Consider the following 12,526-nt stretch of genomic DNA (forward strand, 5'->3'; position numbering starts at 1 on the left):
TACTGTATTTTTAGTACTCTGGTTATAAAGCAACTTAGGTTTTGAGTGTTCTTCCCTTGACTTTATTTTTTTTTCCATAAGCCCTGCCCTTTTTAGTGTATGATTTTGCAGAATATGAGGGTTTTCAGGAAAATTTTATTGTGTTATAACAGAAATGCATGTACGTACTATCATATACAAATGATTTAAATTCTAAGCATTCTTTTAAGTTATAAAAAAAACTGAGCAGTAGACAGAATTCTGAGATGACCCCCAAGATTCCCCTAGCCTGGTATAACAAACCCTGTATTGCCTCTTCCCCTTGAGTGTGGATAGGACCTGTGAATATGGTGAATATCACTCCTATTACAAGTGGCAAAGGCAAAGAGATTTTTGCAGATATGATTAAGAACATTAACCAGTGACTTTGAGGTAATCAAAAGGGAAATTACCCTGAGTGGGCCTGCCCTAATCAGGTGAGCCTCTGGAAGACAATGTAGAGGTCAAAGACATGATGCCTCAGAGATTCTCTGTCTGGCCTTGAAGAAGCAAGCCACCATGCATTCCACTGCTGCAAAGAAGTGAATTCTGCCAAGGGAGCCTGGAAGATGATGCTGAGCGTCAGATGAGACCCCAGCCCCAGATGATATCTGAATTGCAGCCCTGTGAGACTGAGCAGAGGACTCAGCTAGCCAGGCCTGGACTTGTGATCCAGAGAAATCCAGTAATAAATCTATGTTCTTTATATCTGCTATGTTAGCAGTAATGTCACACAGCAATAGAAAACTATACATATAGAAACAAGTTATTTTGAGTCCTCCTACTCCTTTAATTATCTTAGTTTGAAGTGGAATTCCCCACAGAAGACAAGGAGCCCAGAATCCATAAAAAAGAATTTTGAATGGTTGGATTTCCTAATATTTTAAGCTGCTAGATGATAACAGTCACCATGAATAATTTCAAATGCCAATACCATGCGAAATGAAAATATTTCCAGCACACATAGCTTAATCACAGAGGGTATGGACTCAGCTGTGAATAGAGAGACCCACAGTCTCTGTCATGACATAAGCCATCATGTGTACAGCCCTGTGATAGGCATGATGAAGGGCAGGGGCAGGCATGGATGATGCAGAATATACTGAAAGCTTTTCTTACCATCCTGACTGAGAAGCCGAGTCAGAGTTGGGCTCCCGGTATCTCGAATTCAGAGCTGGAACTTCAAGTGTGTTTTTCCATAGAAATAATGACTTAGTAGCCTATTGGATCTAGAGCATAGCAGACACTCCATCTGCAGGTGGGCATAAAGGAAATCCCCCTGCAACTCCAACCAGAGGTGGTGAGAAGTGAAACTTTCTGCTCAAGTGACAGGAATAAATTCCCTACAATAGACAAGGACATTAGAGCCACACAGCCATTTGACTTTTCTTTTTCACCTAAAATTCAGTAATATTTAAATGCACTGGAATGTACACGATAGGGACCCCCAGTTAACCAGAGATTTGGCATGGTATCTCTTCCTTCTATTCAAGGAAGATATAAATCTAATAGAAAACAAAATCCAATATCTAGGCTTGGTTGTTTAAAACATGCCTCTTCAAGAAAAGTCCTGGGTACAGTATACACTCTTTTGTTTTCCTCCATATTCACAATGACAGCCTGAACTGTGAGTTTTAATGATCACAACAATCACCCCAGAAATTTGGACAAATGTAATCAGCAAAAATTAACTTCTGCTCCATGGATTGTATTTATGAAGGCAGGACACCAGACACAAATATTTAGGAGAGATTTTTTTTTTAACACTGTCAGTTATCTTGGGGACATACACCTAACCTTTGGAGGCTGATATTTAGGAGTAAAGAGTTATACTCCCAGACAGTTTCCCAAATGAGCCAGCGGGAGAAGCAGAATCCAGGCTGTGTAAGAACCTGCTGGGTGGCATTTCTGGAATGTGGGCTGTAAACATGTTGAACAAAAAGGAAAAGGTAATTATCCAAATAATTTAGGCTTGTTCCAAAACTCTCACATGAAATAACCAGATAATTGCAAAGGATTTATCTTATATTCTGGGAGTTTGGGGGATGTGTGTGTGAGTCATTAATATGAATTTTCCCATTGTCCACTTCCATTTACTTGTGTGGAGCTCTTCTAAGGACAAGAAGATACCACCACAGAACTCCAAGAAAGTGTGTTGGCAATGAAGCCTGCAATCACAGATACAGGCCCCACGGCCAGGAGGAACAGCACTGGCCAAATGGACAGCCGGTGACTCCTTCATTTAAAGACCATACAGATCAGACACAGCTCTTTCTGGCCCTGTCAGTGGCAGCTCTGTTTTTTAGAGCCCAATCAAGAAATTAATGGGAATCTGTAGGATGCCTCAAGACCAGCGCTTGGCAGCATGCAGGGCAATAATTATGCTCAATTACAGCCTAGCATGTGGTTTCTGGAATCATAAATATCTCACATCAAACTAATCTCTAAGGAAAAGAAGAACCTATTTTGGCTTTTTTTTGTACTGCAAAATATTAATTTCAAGTTTAGTCTCCAGAGGGCTTCCACCATTTCAGGTTTGTCACCAGTTTCCATCAATTCCGAGAATTAAGGCATTAAGTGATGGCATCCATGTCTTCAGGGAACTTCAAGGCCCATCCTGATTCAGGGATGAACCAAAGATTCTGACTGCCCCATCTTAAGGAAATGGATCTCCACCGAGGTATGATGAGAAAAAAATGGAACCAAAGCTCAGAGGTGTCCACACAGAAAATGCCCTCATTCGGTAGTGAGTTCATTTTAATTTTAAGGTCTCAGCCAAGCCTGCTCATTTGTTCCTTCTTGTGATCACAAACTCACCAGCTGTTTTGTAAAAGAATAGAGGAAGCCAAGCCAAACAAAACAAGAGAAGCAGAGGGACAGCAAGGTGGGCAGATGCAGAGGCATGTGCTTCCTAACCAGAGGCAGCCTTCTCCCTGACTGAGACTCTACGCACCCAGGAGCGAGTCCAAAGGCTGAGTGAGGGCTGACATGCATTTCAAGAATTTATTCATGCTCTGTGATATTAATGTCTCAAAAACATTAGCTTCTTGGTTTCCATTTCTCAAAATGTGTTTATCCTGTTAAAAACAAGACAACAGGCCCCAAATGGAGTCATTCATGCTAAGCCCCACATCACCAAGCTGAGACTGAACTTAATTACAGTGTTGGCTGTCCCAGAAATGGAATCTTAAACCAGCCAATCAGGAATTGCCTGAGCAGTACTTGTTAGGTAATCTGCCCCATCGGCCTCTGCCATCCCCTAAAGTGAAGTGACCTTGCAATAACCAGTTAGCTTTTTCACCCAGCATAATTTCCTTGTTCTTGCTCCCTTCTGCCTATAAAAGTCTTTTATTTTGTACAGCACCTCAGAGCTCCTTTCTGTATGCTAGACTGGATGCTACCCAACTCATGAATCATCAGATAAAGCCAATGAGATCTTCAAAATTTATTCAGTTGGATTTTGTTTTTTTAACAATACTCACATATCTCAAGAGATTCCAATTTGGGCTGATTTATCCAGGAAGTCCCTGATTTCTCTGTAACACTGGGAAGCATAATTCAGCCAGATGCAGGAAAGTCTGATATGGAGGAGAGGACGAGGGAGGGGAAAAACTCTGGCCAGGAAATCGACATCAAGTAAATTACACAAATGACCAGTAATATACAATGAAATAACTATAAATGTCTACAAAATTAAAAGAGCAAAATTATGGTTCTATCCTTATAAAATTGTCATAAATGAACCGAATATATTGATTATCCAAAGGGCCCCAATGTTCCATAAAATGTTATACAGATCATAACTCTATTTTAAATTTGATATAAAATTAATATGCCAGTTTTAAGCATTAAACATTTGATCTGCCTTTCTAGAATTAAGAATGAGTTGGAGGATCCATTTAGATGTCCTGAGACAAGGAAAAAAATTTCAACTTTGAATGACTGGAACATACCTTTCTTTTCTTCCATAAACCACCTACTAGCAAAGGGAGTCCCCAAATCGGACCAATGACTAAGCAAGTGCTTTGAAAAACACACCCTGCGGTTCCACAGCTCACCACTAGGTGACATGGAACATTCAAGAGGCTCAGAAAACTCAAAGGGAAGTCTAAATTTATAAGTCTGATTTGAATCTGAAAATAATTCCAGGCTAAAAGACCAAGATTTCTCATATTAATTGTTTATAAAGTAAAGCATGTCTACTATCCTTTGCCTGCTGCCCAGAGATTGTCTCTGTTTGAGGGGCCTCTAGAAAACCTTTTGTTTAAAGCTAAAAGTCATGCAGTTAGTGGCGGCTGGCTGGGGCAGCTAGGGAACAAAGACTGTCCACCTAAAAGGACCAAGAGAACCACTGTTGGGGGGATGGGGGCAGGGGGCATGTGTAATTTGGACTCCTGATACTCTTGAAAATGTGTCATTAAGGAAATCTGACTTCTGAGGTGTTGGCCATGCATCAGGAAAGGCTGGTGCTAAGTACGATGAATAATTTCTCCCCCAAGTGAAATGGAGAGCTGATGTCATTGGTCTGAGGCCTCTTCTGTTCATCTCTCTTCTGTGTTCCCTAGAAAGTCATTCCCTCCATGCTGTCATGCTGCTGCTTGCTTTTCTGGTGGGCCACATTCCCAGCTTCACCCACATTGAGATCCTTTTCTCACCCCCTCCCATCAAAATTTAGTTGCCTTAGGTCCTCTTCTAGGACTAATTCCCTGCTAAGGAAGGAGGGTCAGCTAAGGTATTAATTGTTAGTAAGGGCTCATTGGGATGTCCTTAGCAAATCTCATTTGCATTTTAATAGAGGTCTTGTAGGCCTTGGTGGAGAAGTTAATAATGAGGGTTTCCTGAGAGACCAGTGAGGAAGATAAATTAGAGCACCCTGACATTCACTGCAAGGTCCTGTTCCTCTCTGGTCCATTAATGTTCTGCTCCCAAGCACTTGCAGAACTCAATTGTCTCCTGTAGCTCTAAGCACCTCCCCCAGAATTTTGCGTGTCACACCCCCTCAGGCACACCTCACATGCAAGACCTATCCCTCTTAAGAATCCTGGTGACACTTCCCTATCCTGCCGGCATGGGCCCCCTCTCCCAAGAGATACAAAGCTTAGCGAGTCCTCTTATAATTCCTGCACCATCCTTGTGGTGATAGGGCATTGAGAATCAGGCAACAGAGAAGGACAGGGAGAGAAAGGTTGGAATCTTAGACTTGGTGCAAATTCACACTCTGCTGAGAATTAAAAGATGCCTCATGACCCCCTCCCCACCTTCAATGTGCCTGAGATCGCTATAGCCTTCCCAGAGTAAGCCAGATGTGAGCACAACATTAACATCCAGGTCTCTCTTGCTGTAAGGACCCCCTTGAACACTCAAGAATTTCAATTCTTGCAAGGTTTTTCTCCCTCACTCCACACATTCCTGTAAATCCCCAAGGTCTGTCCTTACATGTGAGTGAGCACTGAGGAGACACCACACCACAGCTCTGTCCCTCTCTACAGAGAAGCTTCCACCCACAATGGCCTTGATCTCTAGTCAAGAGTGTAGATCTGTCACTAGTCTCAGTAGAGTTCAACAGGGTCTTCTGGGAAGGAAAGCTCATTCTAATGATTGTATCCTCTCTAACTCACTTAAGGAGAATATAGAGAAACCTAAATATTGTGGGATTCTGGAATTCAGCACAATGGGACTCTAAGGCCACATATAGCTTTGTCCCCATATCTGGTTTCAGGGGGTGCATCAGGCTATCCTTGGAATTCTACTCTCTTACTATTTCCTAGGCACTACTAAAAAATATATGGCTTCCCATGCTGGATTCCTTTTACCCAGGACTCACCCACTCTCCCTAAATGTGGGATTCCATCAAACCTGCCTCCCACATGTCATGGAGGTTGATCTGCAAGCTGGATTCTCTACAACACCCTGACAAGGATGGCTCCCTCCCTAGAAAGGGATTGCAGGCTTCTAGAGTGACTTTATTTGGAGGTCTTGGTCCAACCCAAATGTTACTATGAAGCACCTCAGGAACTAAGTCCCATATCCTCAGACAGAAATTGGATTGGTTATCAATGATGCTTTGTGAAGCTCTTTCTTACCAAAAGGTGAGACTGGCCTCAGGACATGCTCCTGTAACAGCAGGGAGAGAGCCCTTCATCCATGGCTGAAGTACCATACCAGATGCTTCAATGGAAGCAGGGATCAAAAGAGAAAGAGGCAGGTGATAGAGAGGGTGCCTCAGAGGCCCAGTGTGTGAATTCATTTATGGCCTCAAGTTACAGCTGAAAGCTTGAGGTCTCCAGAAGCATTTGTTGGGTATTGAGAATCACAGGGTTGTGCAACTCAGATATCCAACACTATCCAGAGGTTGTTAAAAGTATCTGCTTAAATACTGATACAGGTGACTCTTACAGAGAGCCATAGACACAAGAGCCTCCAACACATGATTCTGAGTGTACCCCGCTGAAGCACTTGCTGTAGTCTTCAACCCCAGACCCTGCTGGAAGAGGGAGAGCGCTTGGATGCCCAGAAGGAAAATTCCAAACCATCTAAGGTCACAGCTGTGACTAAGACTCTCTCCTTAACCAAGCTTTAGTTAGGCTCTTCTGGTCCCTCCCTTTGACTAGGCCTCATCCTTGGGCCCAAGACAAACCCAGTCTTAGCAAAGAATCATGTGAAACCATTCCCCATCCTTGATATCTGATCAACCTTAATATATGACCAGGTTCCTGATCACCCACCTGTCCTTGGCTTATTTTTAGCAAGAATCCTCCTACCTTTGATGTCTCCTCTTGCTAATTTCCCAGCTACTGACCCTTTTATTCAGCTTGTTGCTTATAAATCCTGACTTGTCCTCGTATTCAGAGTCGAGCTAAATCTGTCTCCCCTATTGCAGTAGAGTTGACCCTTGTTGCAGTAATCTTGAATATTATCATCTTAACTAGTGCCAGAATAATTTCTCTTTAACAGCTGAGACCCCTGACCAAGCTTTCCTGGGCAATGCCAGAAGCATTCCTGCTTTGGCCCTCAGGCTTGTAAGGACAAGAGCTGCATCAGGCACGCTATCCAGGGGTGGGTTCTGGGATTCAAAGCCCAAATAAGACATTACTAGAAACTAGGACCAGGGAAGAAGCTGTCCCCTCTGGTCATTCTCAAACCTCTACCCATGTTTCTACCAGTCTCACAACACACAAACTCTCAATGTGACATCCCAAAGTTAGAGGGAGCTGTGTCTGGAGTACCGGCATGGTGAGGAAAGGAACCAGAGCTGGGTGGCAGAGGCTCTGGAGCAGACAGAGAGATGCTGGTGAATGCTCAACAGGGAGGCTGCCCAATCCACCCCTTGGTTTATGGAGACTAGCATCAATAGTGACAGCCCTGGGGACAGAGTTTTGAGAAAGAGCAGAGTGCAAAAGACTTCTGCAAAGACCACATCCTGTTAACCTCCCAGAACAAAGTTAAGGTGAGGTTGATGGAGACTTTTTGCAGGTGTGGTGAAGAACATACTAGGGAGACAGAGAAATACAACTTCTGCACACACTCTTGGAGGTTGTATTCTCCAGGATTCTTGATTGTAAGTGATAGTAACCCAGCCTATCTTAAGTGGATGGAAGGAACCTATTAGCTCATGGAATTGAGAAGTATGGTTTTTAAGTTGCCCATTTCTAATTTGTAAAATTTCTAATTTTCCCATTTTAGGCAAAATTAGATCCAAGGGCTCAAATTTTGTTGTCTGGGAATTGTTGCTCTGAGCCTACTTTCCTCTCTGTCAGCTTCATTCTCAGGCAGGCAGCCTCTCCCCTTGCAGGAGGAAAGAAGACCACTAGCTGGTCTGGGCTAACAGTCCACAGTTTAAAAATCCTAGGACAAAGAGCAAGACTCTTTTTCAATATTCTCAGCAAAAGCCCAGGCATTGACTCCAACCTGTAGAGCTTGGTCATGCGTCTGTCACTGGGCCCATCACGGTGTCCAAAAAGATGCATGCTCTGACAGGCCAAGCCTGAGGGAGGGCCTCACTTCTGAAGCCTGGGAGTTAAGGGGTGGGGGTGGGGTGGTATGAGAAATGTACTTTGAGTGGGAAGGGTTAGATCTCCAAAGGAAAATACATAATCTGTCACCCAGAGAAGGACTTCTGGACAGGCAAAACCAGCATGCACTCAATGGGCTGTGAAGCCTCCTTGCTGCCTGAATGGCATCAGAGTTAAATTCTGGAGCTCTGAAGACAGGCAGAGGGAAGTTTAAGGCCTTAGGATTTCTATTATGTGATCTCAGCAAATAGTTTCATTCCTGCAGGTCTCAGTTTTCTCACTGTGCAATGGAGATACAACCTACACTGTAGGAATGTTGGACAAGGCAATGTGTTCACTAGATGTTTGATGGGAATAGTCCTCCTTCCCAACCTCCCCCACCACTCTAGCTTGGATTCAACTGAATGAGGGTAAAGATCCTAGCTGCTTACTTTCATGGCCACTTCTCCACTCCTTGTATATACAGTAGGAACCTAGCCAAGATTTCTGGATTAAGTGAATGATGACAGAACTAATACATTTCTCCTCAGTATCAGCTCTCAAGCCTTAGCAAACAGAATTAGTCATTTCCTTCTCTTAACCTGATGGCAATTTTTATTAACTTCTCTTATAGCCCTTATCACCAAGACTAAGAATCAGGCCTGTGTGTGACTCAACTCTGGATTCCACTGCTGGCCTCGTACCTGGCACCTAACACAGCACATGCTGCTAAGTATAAAAGACCACCTAGTCCATAAAGTCCATATATGAAGGACCCACAGCTAATGTTATCCTCAGTGGGAAAAAACTGAGAGCTTTCACCCTAAAATCAGGAACACCACAAGGATGTCCACTCTCACCACTGTTATTCAACATAGTGTTGGAAGTCCTAGCCTCAGCAATCAGACAACACAAAGAAATAAAAGGTATCCAAATCGGCAAGGAGGAAGTCAAATATTCACTCTTTGAAGACAACATAATACTCTATGTGGAAAATGCAAAAGACTCCACCCCCCCCCCAAAAAAAAAAGTAGAACTGATACACGAATTCAGCAATATCATAGGATATAAAGTCAATGTTCAGAAATCAGTTGCATTTCTATACACTAATAATGAAGCAGCAGAAAGAGAAAGCAAGGGATTGATCCCATTTACATTTGCACCAAAAACCATAAAATACCTAGGAATAAACTTAACCAAAGAGGTGAAAAATCCATACACTGAAAACTATAGAAAGCTTATGAAAGAAATTGAATAAGACACCCAAAAAAGGAAAAACATTCCACGCTCATGGAATAGAAGTACAAATACTGTTAAAACGTTAGTACTACCCAAAGCAATCTACATATTCCATGAAATCCCTATCAAAATAACACCAGCATTCTTCACAGAGCTAGAACAAACAATCCTAAAATTTTCATGGAACCAAAAATTCTCTGAATAGCCAAAGCAATCCTGACAAAGAAAACCAAAGCTGGAGGCATCACAATTCTGGACTTCAAGCTGTATTCAAAGCTATAATCATCAAGACAGCATGGTAGTGGCACAAAAACACACACAGATCAATGGAACAGAATGGAGAATTCAGAAATGGACCCACCAATGTATGGCCAACTAATCTTTGACGAAGCAGGAAAGAATATCCAATGGAAAAAAGACAGTCTCTTCAGCAAATGGTGTTGGGAAAACTGGACAGCAACATGCAGAAGAATGAACCTGGACCATTTTCTTATACTACACACAAAAATAAACTCAAAATGGATGAAAGATCTAAATATAAGAAAGGAGGCCAGCAAAATCCTAGAGGAGAAAACAGGCAACAACCTCTTTGACTTCAGCCACAGCAACTTCTTACTTGACATGTCTCTAGAGGCAAAGGAAACAAAAACAAAAATGAACTATTGGGGCCTCATCAAGATAAAAAGCTTTGCACAGGGAAGGAAATAATCAGGAAAATTAAAAGGCAGTCAATGGAAAAGGAGAAGATATTTGCAAAAGACATATCAGATAAAAGGATACTATCCAAACTCTATAAAGAATGTATCAATTCAACACCTGAAAAACAAGTAATCCAGTGAAGAAATGGGCAGAAGACATGAATAGACATTTTTCCAAAGACATCCAGATGGCCAACAGACACATGGAAAAAGGCTCTATATCACTCATCATCAGGGAAATACAAATCAAAACCACCTCACACTTGTCAGAATGGCTAAAATTAACAACTGAGGCAACAACAGATGTTGGCAAGGATGCAGACCTTTTGTGCTGCTGGTGGTAATTCAAACTGGTCCAGCCACTCTGGAAAACAGTATGGAGGTTCCTCAAAAGTTAAAAATACAACTACCCTATGACCCAGCAATTTCACTACTGGGTATTTATCCAAAGGATACAAAACTGCTGATTCAAAGGGACACATGCACCCCAGTGTTTATAGTGGCACTATCAACAATAATCAAATTATGCAAAGAGCCCAAATGTCCAATGACTGATGAATGAATGGATAAAGAACATGTGGTGTGTGTGTACACACACACACACACACACACACACACACACACAGTGGAATACTACTAGGTGATGAAAAAGAATGAAATCTTGCCATTTGCAACAACGTGGATGGAACTAGAATGTATTATGCTAAGTGAAATAACTTAGTCAAAGAAAGACAAATATCATATGATTTCACTCATATGTGAAATTTAAGATACAAAACAGATGAACATAAGGGAAGGGAAGCAAAATAACATAAAAACGGAGAGGGAGACAAACCATAAGAGACTCTTAAATACAGAGAACAAACTGAAGGTTGCTGGCAGGGTGTTGGGGGGATGGGCTGGATGGGCTGGATGGGCAAGGGGCATTAAGGAGGACACTTGTTGGAATGAGCACTGGGTGTTATATGTAAGTGATGAATCACTAAATTCTACTCCTGAAACCATTATTACACTATATGTTAACTAACTAGGACTTATTTAAAAAAAAAAACAAAAAAAAAAAACCTAAACAGAGTGGTCTGGGACACCAATCTGGGGAGGAGAGACTGGGGTGTTGCCATTTTTCTCCCCATCCCCAACAAGGTGGGGCTTCAGGGAATGAACAGTGGGCCCACAGTGGAGGTGGGACCCACTTTCACCAAATCATACCCCTCCATGCCTGGTAACTGCATATCTACCAGAGCAAGAGTGGCACTGACCAAACCAGACAGCCCCTCCTCCAGACCAATGCAGCCACCAGTTCCAAGGCACCATCAGATATTGGTCCAGCAGTTTTGATTTGATTTTTCTTATTTGACTCTTGAAAAATTCTTACCCTGTGTGTGTGTGTATGTGTGTGTGTGTGTGTGTGTGTGTGTGTGTGTGTATAATTTTTTCCATTCTTTTCTTCCTCTTGTTTCTTCCCTTCTCTATTCTGGTTGTTGGCTTGTTTAAGCAAATATTTTTAATCTATTCTTTTTAAACCTCTGCTGTATCTCCTTCTTCTTTATTTTCCTCTCTCTCTCTCTCTCTCTCTCTCTCTCTCTGGATTTATAATTTCTTTGATTCCCTGCCTTGTCAATATTGTTTTCTTCTTTTTTTTTCCCTGCCCCTGTCATTTCTCTCTTTGTGTGGGATATGGCTTCTTCTACCACACGCCCTATTTAAAAATTTTTCCAGGGTTACTTCAATGAACAAATCAAAGCACACCTGGTGGAAGGTTCAAACTACCACTACAAGTGGGGAGATAAAGCAACAAGAGACAAAACAACAGAGAGCATGCAACACACTCCAAAAATACCTCCTGAATGGCCAGGCCCTGGACAGCATATGACCCCTTTTTAATATAGTAGTACTCGCAGGTGCAGGACACATAACAAGATATTAAAACATACAAAGGACAGAAAACTAACCAAAATAACAAAACAGAAGAATTCTTCTCAAAAAAATTCTAGGAAGAATTTACAGCTAGAGAATTGCTCAAAACAGATATAAACAATATATCTAATCAAGAGTTTAGAGTAATAGTCATAAGATTAATAGCTGGGCTTGAAAAAAGCATAGAAGACAGCAGAGAATCTATTGCTGCAGAGATAAAGGAACTAAGAAATAGTCACAATGAATTAAGAAATGTTGTAAATAAGGTGCAAAATAAACTACATGCAGTGGCAGCAAGAATGAAGGAAGCAGAGGGGAGAATAAGTGAAATAGAAGATAAAATTATGGAAAATGATGAAGGTGAGAAAGAGAGAGATAAAAAATAGTAGACCACGAGGGGAGAATTAGAGAACTAAGTGATTCAATGAAACAGAATAATATCCATACTCAAAATTGCACTGGCATTCTTCTCAGAGCTCAAACAATCCTAAAATTTGTATGGAACCACAAAAGACCCCAAATAGCCAAAGTAATGTTGGAAAAGAAAACCAAAGTGGGAGGCATCACAATCCCAGCATTTAGCCTCTACTATAAAGCTGTAATCATCAAGACAGTATGATACTGGCACAAAAACAGACACATAGACCAATGGAATAGAATGGA

At 41.8% G+C, this 12,526-nt stretch overlaps 1 long non-coding RNA gene across 1 annotated transcript in view; it reads right to left on the reverse strand.

Moving 5' to 3' along the window:
- Positions 1-1,033: 1,033 nt before the first annotated feature.
- The window catches only part of LOC144617173 (uncharacterized), a 32,690-nt gene continuing 21,197 nt past the window's right edge, over positions 1,034-12,526 (reverse strand). Inside the window, exon 3 of the long non-coding RNA XR_013557342.2 lies at positions 1,034-3,632. This is a non-coding gene — a long non-coding RNA (uncharacterized LOC144617173). The remainder of the gene's footprint in view (positions 3,633-12,526) is intronic.

This window comes from Panthera onca, chromosome C1 (genome assembly GCF_046562875.1).
Source record: "Panthera onca isolate mPanOnc1 chromosome C1, mPanOnc1 haplotype 2, whole genome shotgun sequence".
Taxonomy (NCBI): Eukaryota; Metazoa; Chordata; class Mammalia; order Carnivora; family Felidae; genus Panthera; species Panthera onca.